The sequence below is a fragment of the Meles meles genome, chromosome 9 (genome assembly GCF_922984935.1).
Source record: "Meles meles chromosome 9, mMelMel3.1 paternal haplotype, whole genome shotgun sequence".
NCBI classification, from domain to species: Eukaryota; Metazoa; Chordata; class Mammalia; order Carnivora; family Mustelidae; genus Meles; species Meles meles.
The window spans coordinates 86,644,825-86,661,580 of record NC_060074.1 but is presented as its reverse complement, the minus strand read 5'-3'; the positions used below and the strand labels follow the sequence as shown (position 1 = coordinate 86,661,580).

General features: G+C 34.2%; 1 pseudogene; it reads right to left on the bottom strand.

Moving 5' to 3' along the window:
- Nucleotides 1-5,037: 5,037 nt before the first annotated feature.
- Nucleotides 5,038-7,522, bottom strand: LOC123950443 (annotated as a pseudogene).
- Nucleotides 7,523-16,756: the final 9,234 nt, after the last annotated feature.

The following is a 16,756-nucleotide window of genomic DNA, read 5'->3' as shown; positions in this document are numbered from 1 at the left end:
GATCCAGTTAGGCCTATTTATAGCCCTAAAAAACAAGAAACAATAATTTCAAATTTATAAGGGTACAAAGATTTCGGTTAGGAGTTCCATACTTTAAAATATTAATAAAAGTTTCACTCTTATAAGCATCATGTAAGAGTATGTAATGAACATTGACACCATCATCCACATGTGGGAATAGAAGCATTGTATGTTTACATGTCTAAAGTTATCCAGCTAGGGGAGCTTGGGTGTCTTAGTCAAGTGTCCAACTCTTGATCTCTGCTCAGGTCATGATTTCAGGGTTGTGAGATCATGCCCAGGATGGGGCTTCATGCTGAACATGGAGCCTACTTAAGATTCTCTCTCTCCCTCTGCCCCTCCCTGTGTGTGCTCTCTCTCTCTCAAATAAATAAATAAATACATAAATAAAGTTATCCAGTTGGATAGTAAGAAAGTTACATGGTGTATAAACAATGAACTTTGAGACACTGAAAAAAATAAAATCATAAAATAACTTATGACTCATCTTGTATCTTAATCAAAGCCCTATTATCTTTCATTGATATGGTATGGTTTTTATAAGTGAACAATAACCCCTTCATAGCCTGTTTGTGGTGTTTAGAATGGGTACTCTCTATTACTTGGGCCAAACGTGCCTCTCAGATATAGCTTTGTGGCAGAGGCAGGTAATAGTTTAAAAGAAGAATCGTATGTAATAGTAATAGTAATGAAGAAGAAGAAGAAAAAAGGTTGCAAAGCACAAAAGAAATAGCATTTTCTGGAATGAGCACTTGGCATCTTTGAAGGTATCAATATTGCTAACAAGAAGGCCTCGGTCTGGACTTTTTTGCAAGAACCTCAACCCTATACACTCTTGTGGGGAAATACATATTTTTTTCATTAATTGAGATGAGACACCCGCTATGAACAGATTTAGCTAACACTGCAGTTCTGTACCTTCTGTCTGAACCTAATTACTGTCCCCCACCAACAAATGTTTGCTCTTACCTCACCTTCAGTATCTCAGCTGTTGAAAAGTAAATCCCCAAACATTCCTTGATTAAGTTCTTGCTTCATGCTTGTAAGTTAATATTGAGATGCTGAGCCAGAAGGCGGAGGCATTGTTAGTGACAACTAAAATGAAAAACAAAGTGAGAATTAATTTGTTCCCATAGCTGTCAATGGGGGCTCCTCTGAGGCAATGCCAGTATAATGCCAGTTGCCATATTGTGCTAACAGGAATTGCATCAGGTTGTGCATGGCCAGCAAACATCAGCTATTTGGCATATAATACAATTTCAGGCCATCTAACAGGTTGAGCCTCATGATGCCTTTATTTTATTTTTTGTTTCAGATATAGTTTTATAGATATTTTGCGTAACAGTTTGCTAATCTTAAATGTTAAAACAACCTGCACATCCTATTATTTGATTTCCACTATTTTCATTGTTGCATTTTTTAGCCCATTCTTTTTAATCTTGAGTTAGGAAAATTAATTTTGTAATATATTTTTAAAAGTTATAGGAGACTAAATGCTCCTTTTGTAAAGGGGCTCTCTGACTTGTACTTTATAGACTAGTAAAACTAAATAAAAATAAGAACAGATAGAAAGTTAGCATTTTTTGTTTTAATGAAAAAAAAACACTGAATATGTAATTTCTCCTATTGTAATTCTCTCATTTGTCAACAGCATGAATTTTAGAAAATAAGAGAGCAGAAAAATTATGTTAAAATTTAAGGAAATTAGCCTATGAAATACCTAACACAATGTCTTTAGTGTTTTTTAAGATGCACCCCTGAAAACCTTTGTTGACAACCTAAAAATATCAAGACCCTGTGTTTGAGGAGGAAAGGGTCAATTGTGTACTCACTTGAGGAGAGGCACACATGATGGGCATGCTGAAGTGGTGATTTTGTAATGAGGTAAACAATACTTCAGAGCACTTGGAAATAGGTGATCTGTTCCATGAATAAGGATAATAGAAATCTCCACACTTGCCTTAATATTGGTTGACTAGTGTGCATGGATCTGGTCAATAGCCTTGTCTTTTTTCTCATCAGATCTTGACAGACTTGTAAGAATTTCATCACTGTGAGGAACATGCCTCATGTGTTACCATAATTTTTTCAGTAGGAAAACAAGATTTATTTTTAAAAATTTTACTTTCTTATACATATTTTCTTGTATCCTGTTACATCAGATGAGTGTTCTATCATGTCAAAAGAAGAGATGGCCTTTTTCAGATAGTGTATGGACTTTGACACATGAAGTTAAATACTATGGGGAAGTCCATGTGCACAGTGCAGCACAGTTTTGGGGGGCTCTTTCTGGTCAGGGACAGAAAGCTAGACTTCCTGGCCTGTTGTCCCCCAGCTATTATATCTTTGGTCTTAAGCAGCCATGTCAAATTGGTCTAATAGTCAAAGCCTACAGAGGGTGAGCAGGATGAGTAATGTCCAGCATTTGCTACTTGGCTATCGTGCACTGAACTTAGAAGTGAAAGTCTAGATAAGTACTTCAGTGGCCAGCTGTAGAACTTATTGTGTCCATTTTGAATCAAGGTCTTTGCACCTTCTGGAGGAGTCCCTTTTCAGGTTTTCAAAAAGAAAGCCTTGTAGTCTGAATTGTGCCTGAGATGGGAACTCAGTGGGTTGAATGGTAGCAAGGTGGAGATTCTTAGTAGACAGAGCTGAGGCCAGAGGCTCTACATCATTACTTTACATATACTGTATTCATCTATCTTATTGTGGATCATTTGTATTCCTTTTTTTTAAATATTATGTTAGTCACTATATAGTACATCATTAGTTTTTGATGTAATGTTCCATGATTCATTATTTGCATACAACACCTAGTGCTCCATACAATACATGCCCTCCTTAATACCATTACAAGGCTAAACACCCCCCCGCCCATTCCCCTCCTCTCTGAAACCCTCAGTTTGTTTCCAGCAGTCCATGGTTTCTCATGGTTCATCTCCCACTCTTCTCCCCCCCTTCATTTTTCCCTTCCTTCTCTTAATGTCTTCCATGCTATTCCTTATGTTCCACATATAAGTGAAACCATATATTAATCGTCTTTCTCTGCTTGACTTACTTTACTTAGCATAATCCCATCCAGTTCCATCCATGCCAATGCAAATGGTGGGTATTCATCCTTTCTGATGACTGAGTAATATTCCATTGTATATATGGACTACATTTTCTTTATCCATTCATCTGTTGAAGGGCATCTCATCACCTTCCACAGTTTGGCTATTGTGGACATTGCTGTTATGAACACTGGGATGCATATGATCCTTCTTTTCACTACATCTGCATCTTTGGGGTAAATAACTAGTAGTACAATTGCTGGGTTATAGGGTAGCTCTATTATTAACATCTTGAAGAACCTCCATATTGTTTTCCAGAGTAGCTGTACCAGCTTGCATTCTGACCAACAATGTAAGAGGGTTTCCCTTTCTCCACATCCTCACCAAAATTTGTTGTTTCCTGTTTTGTTAATTTTTGCCATTCTAACTGGTATAAGGTGGTATCTCACTGTGGTTTTGATCTTAATTTCCCTGATGGCTAGTGATGTTGAGCATTTTTTTATGTGTCTGTTAGGTATTTGTATATCTTCTTTGGAGAAGAGTCTGTTCATATCTTCTGCCCATTTTTTGACTGGGTTATTAGTTTTTTGAGTGTTGAGTTTGAGAAATTCTTATAGATCTTGGATATCAGCCCTTTATCTGCAATGTCATTTGCAAATATCTTCTCCCATTCTGTGGGCTCCCTCTTAGTTTGTTGACTGTTTCCTCTGCTCTGCAGCAACCTTTTATCTTGATAAAGTCCCAAAAGTTCATTTTTGCTTTTGTTTCACTTGTCTTTGGAGATGTGTCTTGAAAGAAGTTACTTTGGCCTACGTTAAAGAAGTTACTGTCTACGTGCTCCTCTAGGATTTTGATAGATTCCTGTCTCACATTGAGGTCTTTCATTCATTTTGAGTTTATCTTTGTGTATGGTGTAAGGAAATGGTCCAGTTTCATTCTTCTATATGTAGCTGTCCAATTTTCCCAGCACCAATTATTGAAGAGACCTTTTTCCATTGGGTATCTTTTCCTGATTTGTCAAAGATTAGTTGCCGCAGATTTGAGGGTCCATTTCTGGGTTCTCTATTCTGTTTCATTGGTCTATGTGTCTGTTTCTGTGCCAGTACCATGCTGTCTTGGTGATCACAGCTTTGTACCTAGCTAATAGGTCGAACAGTACACTAAAAGGATTATTCACCATGACCAAGTGGGTTTTATGCCTGCGATGCAAGGGTGGTTCAACACTCGCAAACCAATCAACGTCGTAGAACACACCAATAAGAGAAAAGACAAGAACCATATGATCCTTTCAATTGATGCAGGAAAAAGCATTTGACAAAATACAACATCTATTCCTGATTAAAATTCATCAGAGAACAGGGATTGGGGGAACATTCCTCAATATCATAAAAACCATCTATGAAAAGCCCATGGTGAATATCATTCTCAGTGGGACAAACTGAGAGCTTTTCCCCTAAGCTCAGGAAGATGGCAGCGAGGTCCACTCTCATCACTGTTGTTCAACACAGTAGGAGAAGTCCTAGCTTCAACAATCAAACAACAAAAAGAAATAAATGACATCTAAATTGGCAAAGAAGAAGTCAAACTGTCCCTCTTCACAGATGACATGATACTTTATATGGAAAACCCAAAAGACTCCATCCCCAAATTACTAGAAATCATACAGCAATTCAGCAATGTGGCAGGATACAAAATCAATGCACAGAAGTCAGTTGCTTTTCTATACATTAACAGTGTAACTGTAGAAGGAGAAATTAAGGAAGCAATTCCATTCACAAGAGCAATAAAAAACCATATGATCTTAGGAATGAGCCTAACTAAAGAGGTAAAGGATCTATACTCTAGAAACTATAGGATACTTATTAAAGGAATTAAGGAAGATACCAAAAAGATGGAAAAATATTCCATGTTCATGGACTGGAAGAACGGACATTGTTAAAGTATCTATCCTGCCCAGAGAAATTTACACTTTCAGTCCCATCCCTTTTACAATACCATTGGTGTTTTTCAAAGCTCTGGGACAAAAAAAAAATCCTAAAATTTGTATGGAACCAGAAAATATCCCAAATTGCCAAGGGAATGATGAAAAACAAAGCTGGGGACATCACATTACCTGACTTCAAGCTACATTTGTATTCTTTTAATGATGTCCATATTAGTTACATGGTAACTGCTCTAATAATACATATGTTCACAAATTGGATCTTAATGAGAAAATATTCTGTTGGAAATTTCAGCATTATATTTATCAATGCATGGAAGAACTTTTGGATTTGCTATCTATAATTTTTAACTGTTTTAATTTTTTGAATAGTTGTAAAGGTTGATTTGAAAATTGTTTTACCTGTTTGTGATTTTTTCATTAATGGAGACTGTTAATGATCTGGAATATGCTTGTATCATTTTAATTGGATATAAATAAATAAAAAGTGCTCCTTAGTATTCCTGGGTACAGATGGGAGTTCTGGCTACCCACTGTAGTCTACCGATAGCAACTGGGCACCATGTCATTTCAATCTCCCCTCTCTGCCTCCCATGTGAACAGAGACTGAGTGGGGAATCTGGACTAATGTCTCAAACTGTCCACGATGCAGTGGTGCCCCACATTTCCCTGCTGGAGTGGCATAAGAGGAGGCCAGCAAAAATTAAATATTCATATAAGATCCAGAATTTCCTAAGTTGATGTCCAAAAGGTCCAGGTTCAATAAAAGATAACTAGTCCTACCAATGAGCAGGCAAATCTCAGCTAGAATGAAAAAAGGCAATTAATAGATGACAATACTGAGAAGACAAAAATATTATTTGACACAGGTTTTAAAGCAGCTATCATAAAAATGTTTCAATGACCAATGACAAACATAGCTGAAGCAAATAAAGAGTCTCAACAAATAAATAGAAAGTTTCTGCATATAAATAGAGCATAAAAGAAAAACAAAATGGAAGTTTAGAAGTTAAATCTAATATTAAATTAAAAACTTAGTGAATGGGCTCAAAAGCAGAATGAAGGGGATGAAGGAAACAATCAGTGAAGTTGAATAAAGACAAAAAAAAAATTCAATCTGAATAATGGAGAGAAAATAGACTGGGTGAAAAAATTAATAGATCTCTGGGATTATACCTGGAGATCTAACATTCTTGTCATCAGAGTCCTAGAGGACCGGGAACACAGCTCAAGGCCAAAAGGTATACTGTGTCCTGGGCCATAAAACAAACCTCAATGTTAAAAGAATTGAAGTCATCAAAGTAGGTTCTCTGATCAAAATGAAAGCAAACCAAAGTCAAGAACAGAAAACTAATAGGAAAATCATCAAATATGCAACTTAAAAATAGACTTCTAAATAAATTATGGGTCAAAGAAACAGTCTGAAGGAAAATAAAAAATATATATATGTATATATATATATATATATATATATAGGATTGAATTGAATGAAAATGAAAATAGAACATATCAAAATTTAGGTGACACCACTAGATCAGAACCAAGAAAGAAATTTATAGCATTAAATATGTGAGAAAAGAGAGCAAATCTCAAAATATTAACTTCAACTCCTACCTTAAAAATGTAGAAAAAGAAGACCAAAAATAAATATAAAGCAAGCAGACAGAAGGATATAAGGACAGAAATAAATAAAATGGAAAGGAGAAAAGCAATAAAACAAAAACTTTTTTACAAAGATCAATAAAATTTAGCAATTGATAAAAAAGGGAAGACACAAATTATCAATATTAATAGTAAACTGGGGATATCACTATAGATCCCGCAGACATAAAAAGGAAAATAGTCAAACAGTGTAAATTACTCAGACAAACTTGAGGACTTAGATGAAATGGATCAATTCCTTGAAAAACACTATCACAAATAACTAAATATGAAATAGATAATTTAAATATTTCTGCAACTCTCTCCCCCCACCCATGACTGACATCTTTATTGCTTTGGAAGTGGGGGGCAGGTGCTCAGGAGCTCTTGGTGGGGTGGGCTGCTGCTTCTTCACCATCACAGGTTTCTGGCTGCACGGGATGGTGGTGGCTATGTGAATGGCAGCCATGCACAGATTTGGGCAGTACTTGTTCTTGCAGAGTATGTGCCTGATGCTGGTGAGGATAGCTGATGCATTCTTAATGATGCTGGTCCCTATGCAGGAGGCAGTGGATTTTTGTGGGCCCCATCTCCTTTCATGACCACTACTACAGCTCTGCCGTGGGCCACTGGTGCTACGTCCACAGTCTTGTTGAGACTGTGCCTGTTGTAGCACAGTTGCTATTCTTCAGTCTGTTGGAGCAGAATGAGTTGCAAGCCTTCATGTTACCAGGCTCTGTACTGTTTGTCTCCTTGTTCCTCTTGATCAGAAAGCTGGAGCAGTTCTGCAAACCATCCATTATAGGTGGGCCGACTTGATGGCAGCTCTGCTCTTTGCTGTGTCCAGAGAGGGAAAGAGGCCCATAGTCCTGCAACTATTAAGAAAACTGAATTCATAATTTAAAAACTCATGAAAAGGAAATCACTAGGCGCAAATCATTTTACTGGGAAATTCCACTGAATTTCTAAGAAAGAACTAAAACAAATTATGTGTAGTCTCTTCCAGAAAGAAGACAAGGGAATACATTTCAATTCATTTTATGGAGCTAGTATTACACTGATACTAAAACTATATAAAGACAGTAAAGAAAAAGAAAACTACAGTCTGATATCCCTCATGAAATTAGACACAAAAATCTGTAACATATTAGCAAATAGAATTAGATAATATATATGAAGAACTATATGCCATGGCCAAGTGAGGTTTATTACAGCGATGCAAGATTGGTTCAGTCCTCAAAAGCTATTATATGATCCACCATATTAACAGGCTAAAGAAGAAAAGCCATATGATATCAATTGGTATGGAAAACGCATTTGACGATATTTCAACACCATTTATAATGAAAATTCTCAGAAAAAATTGGAGAAGAGGGAAACTTCCTCAGCTTGATAAAGAGCAGCTATAAAAAAAAAAAATCTACAACCAATACTTAATGGTAAAGAATTTGAATGCTTTCCCTCTATGATTAGGAAGAAGGAGAAGGTATCTGCTCTAATATATTCAACATGGCTCTGGAAGTCCTAGCCAGTGCAATCAGATTAGCAAAGGAAATAAAGATCATACAGATTAGAAAGGAAGCAATGCAGTGCTTCCTTTTTACAGATGATCTGATTGTATACACAAAAATCCCAACGCTTCTACTAAAAACTCCTAGAAAATAAGTCAGTCAGCAAGATTGTAGGATAGAAGATAAACATCCAAAAGTAATTACCTTTTTATATGTTGATAAACACATAGAAAAAAAGTTTAAAATTCAATCCCACTTAAAATAGTTTAAGAGAAATGATTAGGTGTAAACCTAAAACAATATGTGTAGGACTTACATGCTGAAAAATGCAATAAACTGATGAAATAAATCAAAGAAAATCTAAATAAGTAGATATATTCTGTGTAAGGTTTGGAGACTCAACATAGTGAAGATTTTAGTTGTCCTTAAATTGACACCTAGGTTAAATGCATTTCTTTCTTTCTTTCCTTTTTTTTTTTTTTTTTTTTTTAGATTTACTTATTTATTTGAGACTGAGAGAACGAGAGAGAATCCAAGCAGGATGGAAGGGGAGAGGGAGAAGCAGGCCATGCCTGAGCAAGGAGGCCGATGCAGGACTCGATCCCAAGACCCTGAGGTCATGACCTCAGCCGAAGTCAGATGCTTAACAGACTGATCCACCCAGGTGCCCTAAATGCAGTTTTAGTTAAAATAGCAACGAAATTGTTTTGTAGACAGAGGGAAGATTATTGTAAAAGTCATAGGAAAGGGCAAAGGAACTATAGTAGTTAGCGTTTTTTTTTTTTTTAAGATTTTATTCACTTATTTGAGAGACAGAGAGTGAGCAAGAAAGAGAGCACAAGCAGGGAGGAGAGGAAGCAGGTTCTCTGTGAGTGGGGAGCCCTATGTGGGGCTCAATCCAAGGACCCTGAGATTATGACCTGAGCCAAAGGTAGACACTTAACCAACTGAGCCATCCAGGCACTCCAGTTAACATAATGTTTAAAAAGAAGGGGGGAAAAAGGGAGAAATTGGCCTAACAGATTTCAAAACTTGTAGAGCTAAAATACTGAAGACTGTGCAGCATAGGCAGAGATATATGTAGGTCAATGGGACACAAGTAAGAGCCCGTAAGTAGATCACATAAATTTGTTCAACAGACTTTTTGCAAAAATGCAAAAACAATTCAATGGAGGAAGGACAGCCTTTTAAACTAAAGATGCTAGAATAATTAGACATCTATCAACAAAATATAACCTTACCTAAACCTCACAACTTAGATAAAAATTATCTCAAAATGCTTCATTGACTTAAATGTGGAACATATAATTACAAAACTTTTAGAAAAAATACAGGAGAAAATAGTTGGGCTCTAAGAGCATGATTTATAGAACAGAAAGTGAATTAATTACATTTGATCAAAATAAAAACTTTTGCTCTGCAAAAGATACTTTTGAAATGACAAAAAAGACCAGCTACAGACTTGGAAAAAATACTTGCAAACCACAGTCTTACAAAAGAATAATATCTATAACAGTAAAGAACTCTTAAAATTCAATAGTAAAAAAATAAGCAATCCAATTAGAAAATAGGCAAAAGATCAAAATTTTCACTGAAAAGGATATGAAGGGAGCAAATAAATGTGTCCAATAATATTCAACATAATTAGTCATTAGAAGAAAACAAATTAAAAATACAATCACTATACTCCTACCAGAATGACTAAAATAAAAAAAAAAAGTAACAAAGCTAACTTCTTATGAAGATGAGGATAAATTAGATCACTCATACATTGTTGGTAGGAATGTAAAATGGTACAGCCACTCATAAAAAGGGCTTGGCAGTTTCTTAAGGAAATTTAACATGTAAGCACTGTACAACCCAGTAATTGCGCTAAAGGGCATTTATCCCAGAGAAATAAAAACTTATATTCACACAAAAATCTCCATACAAATGTTCACAGAATCTTTTATTCATGGTAGCTACATACTAGAAACACCAAGTTGTCTTTCTGTGGATGAATAGTTAAAACAGTCTGATGTACATGGAATATTACTCAGGAGTTAAAAATAAATATACTTGAATGAATCTCAGAAAATTTAACTGAATGAAAAATGTTTCCAAAGTGTTACATACTGAGTTACTCCCTTTATGTAACATTCTTGAAATGACAAAATTATGTAACTAAAGAATGTATTGGTGGTTTCCATGATATAAGAATGAGGGGAGCAAAACTATAAAAAGAAACATTAGTAATTCTTATAGTAATAGAAACATCCTGTATCTTGGCTATATCAGTGTCAACATCCTGGTTATGATATGGTACTGTATAGTATTGCAAGATGATACCATTGGGGGAAACAGTAAAGGGAACATAAAACCTCTTAGTATTACTTAGAGTTTTATGTGTATCTACAGTTTTCTTCAACTCAAAAAAAATTTTTTAATTAAAGTTATAGGAACAAGTTTGACTTTCTCATAAAAACAAGATTTTACCCAAATGTTTTAAAAATTCAATATTTAATATATCCCCAAATATTTTGAATTATTCTTATCATGTGTATATAGCATAAAGAAAAATAGAATTAAATGTTTTTACTAAACCTGATATGAATGCCCATCAGATTTATTCTAGTTCACCCCAAAATGTGTTTCAAAGAATCCAAGATTTTTATCATAAGAGGAAAACAATTCAGAGGGAAAAAAAGAATTTTCAAAACTATTTTTTGAAACCTCCAATAAAGTAATTATGTATGTAATACTTATACCAAAACTTGCCTGAATATTTTGACGGGGCATTTTATAATGTATCTATCGGGCTGACAGCACTGGATTCCACTGATAAGACTTGACTGAATATCAGTTCATCACTAAACAAACATACAAAAAATGGCATAAGCAGATATTGTACAAATGGATACCAACTGGATATTAAGTGGATCCACCATGGTACAATAGGGAACGCATAACACCAACCATGAGATATTGTTACCTCACAAATACCTCTGAAAATATTAATATGACCCTATTTAAAATTCTATCTCTACCCACCTATTTGTAGGAAACCTAGAGATAAGGAAGAAGTTAAGTGACAATCTAAGGAAATAATAACACACCTCAAGAATCAGAGAAATTCAACATGAGAAACAACCCAATTTCTTTGACTGTATTCTGATTTGAACACACAATCTAAGAAAGACTGCAGGGAAAATTAAGTGTGGACTAGATAATGATAACATTAAGAAGTAATTGCTTAATTATTTAGGTGCATGGTGACATTGTGGTTGTTTAAAATGGACTCTATCTTCTAGATATTTATATTGAACTTAGGGGTAAAATTATATGATGTCTGGAATTTGCTTTAAAACATGCTGGATATTGTTATTTATTTACTATTTTTTTAATTTAAATTTAATTAGCCAACATATAGTACATCATTAGTTTCAGATGTACTGTTCAATAATGTAAGAGTTGTGTATAACACCCAGTGCTCATCACATTACATGCCCTCTTTAATGCCCATCACACAATTACCCCTTCCCCCACCCACCTCCCCTCCAGCAACCCTTGATTTGTTTCCTATAGTTAAGAGTCTCTCATGGTTTTTCTCCCTTTCTGAAGACTTCTCATTCAGTTTTCCCTCAAAAATACAAAATAAAATGAAAAATAAATAGAACATTCCAGATATGTAGCACTACCAATGACAACAATGAACGTGAGAAAGTGGGGACATATTGAGACTATTAATCAATAGCTGGTAGTTGTTGAGTTTGGAGGATGGATATACAAATGATCATTATATCATCCTTTATACTTTTGCATGTGTTTGAAAATCTCCCATTAAAAATAATATATATATTTAACACCCAATGTCCATTACAACAAGTGCCCTCCATCACTAAATTCTACTCCTGAACTAATAGTATATCCTATGTTAACTAACTAGAATTTAAATAAAAAATTGAAACAGGAAAATAATACATACATAATATACTATTTATGCCATGCCAAAGCAAATAGAGGTATAAGAAAGGATTGTCAGCTTTTCATAGAATATTTTTAAACAGCTGAAGTGATCTATCACTGGAACTGCCTCAAATTGTGTCAGTCACACAAACTGAATGCCCTTCTACTTTTCCTGATAGCCTTTTATAGTATCATTGGTCATCTAGAGGGTAAAACTTTAATATACCCTGACTTTTCTCACTGTATCAGTCCTTAGACAAATCTATTGTAAATCTATCCTCTCAGGGATCCTGATTTCAATTAATTTCTGAGGCTTTGTAGTAGTGTTGTTAAAGGAATTGCTGTGAAGGTTTTTATGGTCAAAAATGGTAAGTAAACACAAATGGGAAGAGACATTATTTGTTTTGGTCCTCCCCTGTCTCCTCTTTCCTTCCTTCCTCTTCACGTTTCTTTCTTCCTTCCTTTCTTTTTCTACCTTCTTACCTAGGGATTCCCTTGGAATCAGTGGTGTAATATATAATAATAATAAAAAAGTGTTAGTTACCCAGGGCAAATATCTTTGCACTTGATCAGGGAAGAAACAAAATAAAACAGAACATATTTTGTACAGTATGTTATCCTGCTGAGTTGTCATATGAGACCAGAAGACTACACTCTTGTTCAAACTTATGAAGTTAGAAAAAAAAAACATGCAAATTAAGTGTGAAACATAAATTATTCTGAAAACAAACAAGAACAGCAACATTAAAGGAACAGGGTCATCAAGGGAAATTCAAATCCAGGACACAGCTGTGAAAAACCTTAGACAGTGAAGAACAGCAACACTCAAGGAAAGAAGGAAAGGATTACATTAAAAGAGAATCCTCAATGAAAAGGAAATGGACTGAATCTATTTTGATTTAGAGGAGACTGTTGTAAGATATTTTAATTACTGTTTAAAATATCTTTAAGGAAGAGCTTCCATTTACTTTAAAGAAAACAGAATGGAATTTTGGTTCATTTGTTGAGTGTCTTTATAGCTACAAGGTGTATAAAGTGAATATATTATTACCTAATGTGGTCAAAGAAGAGATTACTCATTCATTTGTTTAGTAATTCAGCAATCTCTTCTTGTTTTCCTGCTATGTCATGAGCATTAGTGGTTCAAAATTAAGCAGGTATAGTCCTCAACCTTCATGTACTTAAAATCCTGCAGGGATTCACTGTAACAGTGAACGTACTGATGGAGGTACATCTAGAGTCCAAGAGGAACACAAAATGACCCCTAAGTCATACCAGGGACGTAAAGATTAAGGGAAGTTTTGAAGGACTATAAAAGTTATTGTAATGGGGGGGAAAAAGCCATAGTGATGGCTATGTGGGTGGTGGGTTGGAAGAGGTTAAGCATCTCAAGCACCATAAAATCATGTCTGCAAAAACCATAATTTATTCTGGGGTAAAATTTGAAAACATCACAGTTATGTTCCCATTGCATCACTGACCTTCATATTATTCTTGGTCTCCTTGTATTTCTCTCTGTATGTCTGCTATGAACCTTATTTCTGTGTTTCCTGTTTTGGCCCTTCTCTGATAAAAAAAGGAACTTATAGTGCAGCTGTGTGGGCAGGAACAGTCAGGTAGGTGATAAGGTAGTAAGAGAGACAGGTAAATACTTGATATTTACCAGGCAAACCAAGACATGATGATGCGGATTGAGAGAAGAAGAATAATTTGGGATCAAAATCTAGTCTCTAATTTCTGGATCCCAGAAAAGAAAATGCTTGGAAAGAATATCCCCAACTAAAATTTCTAAATTTCTAAAATTTCTAAAATTTCTAAACTAGAAAATACAAACAGATTTCCTATATGGATATGGAAAAGAAAGGGAATTTTGGAGGTAAGATAAAGGGAGTACAATAGAGGGACGTTCCTTATTAAATTTTAACATAAAGAATCATTCTTTTTTTCATTTTTTTATTTTGTTTTCAGATTATGTTTGTGTCAGAAAGATAGTGTCACAGTCCCATGTAACAGAGACAAGGGCCTGGAGAGAGTGACCATATTTGCTCTATGGACAAAGAGAAAGTCAACCATTCACCTGAAACCAAAACATCAGCATCAAGGAAAACACCACTTATGGCAATACGACCTCTCTTCTTTTTAGTGTTCAGAGACTCAGTGTGTGGCATACTCAATGAATATTAGCATCCAATAAATATTGGCTTAATAAATGAATGGCAAAATACATAATTTTAAAGACTTCATAGGGGAAATAAAGCATTCTTTTACTTATCCTCAAATCCAAGTGGTTTCCAACATATACACTTAGACCAAAATTATTAATATTATTTTAATGAATAAGTTTTTTATTCTTATGTTGAAACAGTGGGTCAAATTTTATAGACACCTTAAAATTGTCCAAAAACAATTTGCCCTTGAAATGTAAAAACTGGAGTGTGAGCTACCAAACATGATGCAATCATCTATTGACATCTTCATTCCCTTCCCAAGATATGAGATTAAGCCTTCCTTTATTTTAATGATGAAAATATTGGATCTGTAATATGGGAAAGTAAACTTGAATTTTCTTAATAAAAAATATAAAGTATCATTAGCAAAACTGCAATATCCTTCCAAAAAATGAAGCACAATAGACAGAATATTCCATGGACAGATGTTAACTTAAAGTGCGCATTGTTTGGGAAAGGAGTTAATTAACAACTTATTAATTGGATAGAAAATCTGAAACTGTTGTACTTCTAGCAAATACATAATTTTCTTCAAGTATTATTAAAGCGTTTTTGTTGTACCTATTAAAGATTCTTGTCTCTAAGTTAATTTCATTATGCTAATAAGCTATCATCGTTACAGAACCTAAGCTTTGATCCATGTTAATTGTCGTGATCTTCAAAGACAAAGTCACCACTTACTTTAAATGAATTTTACATCTTTTTAAAGAATCACACGGAAATTAGGGGAAGTAATTAATTTTTTATTATGTGTCTCAATATTTTTAAGGGAGGAAGTCAATGGTATTGGCTAGAATTCATTTTAACATTTAACTAGGGAAAACAGCATGAGGCAAAAAAACTGTTCAGATGCAAAAGATTAAAGAAAATTTGAAACTGGGACCTAATTTGTCTTGATAAACTTTGGTGCTTAATATGCTTCTTTTGTTCTCAGTGTGAAACTGCAGGGTTTTGATTTGTAAAAACTTTTTGAAGAATTAATTCTTTCTAATTTCTATTCATTTCTTTGCCTTTCTTTTACAGTAAGACAGACAAGTTGACCTTCAAACCATAACACTTTTAAATATCTATGAACTTACAAGGTTAAATCTATTAGTGATCTGATATTAGCTATTGTACACTAACAGAGTATGTTTCTTCTGAAGCAGAATAGACCTAGCTGTTCCCATATAATAACTAGTTATTTGAACCTTGAGGGGTATAAGCAAATAATGTTATTAAATTATTTGCATTTCTCTTTGTAATGAGAAAAGGTCAAGTATGGAAATATTAACTGGCTCACTTTGTGAAATTTTTTTACACAAAGAAACGTATTGGTTTTAACTTTGTTATAATCAGTGAGGTGCAGGTAAGGGACATTCTTCAGTGTCCCTTCAAATTCTTCATTTTGATCAAACTAGATCAAAACTGCATCAAAATCCAGGCAGGCAAAAGCAAAACGTAATATGGTGGTTTTTTTTTTTTCTTAAACATTCAGAGAGAAGGAATGAATTGCCAAAAGTGTAAGAATTAATTTTGTAATCATTTATGCTGTATCAAGTCACCTGATGTTCTTTTTGGAAAGTTAGGGGTTAAACATACATTAAAACAACAACAACAGAAACAACAAAGCCACCAGAATTCACCAAATGATGTAAATAGGTTGCTTCACAGAGAGTAGAAATGCATTAAATGGGATTTTTTAGAGAAAATCTAGTGGCTATAATATAAATGTTAGCAATGGAACATCTCAGTACATCAAACAAGCTAATGATAAGGTTTTACTTTGCTATGAAGGATTTATGATATCATTATGAACTCATCATAATAATTTCTTGAGAGATAAATCAATAGTTCTTAATTCTTTCTGTGCAAAAATTAGGTGATGATGACAAAAATGTGAATCTATCATGGTGTCCAAGTTTTTGTTTTTAACAAGTACTCATAGGTGATTCTAATGCAGACAGTTCATAGACCACAAAACTCTAACATTGATAAGATTAATAACAAACTCAAATTTTATCTGATGATAAACTTTTTCTGACTTTAAGATATATTTTAAAAACTATATTTCAATTAATAAAATTATTAGCCTAGGTTCTGAAATATATCTAGAAAATAGCCATATGAATTAATATGTCAGCTTAATAATTTTAATATTAGTAACATCTTATGTATTATAGTGACTAAAAACAACACAACTAATTAATTACATTAGCTCAGGTCTGTCAAAACATACACCTTAAATTAGTATTGTCTTCTTTATAATGATGGACCTAGGTACCTTTTATGGTAAGCCATTTTGTATTGTGTCCTTTGCATGTTTTAGACACTTCATGGTTGTTCCCTAAATGGAGAAATTGGATTTTAATCTTTTATGTTGTAATCCAGTGAATGACCCAATTTAAGTTTATCCACTTTATTGCCAAACATGGC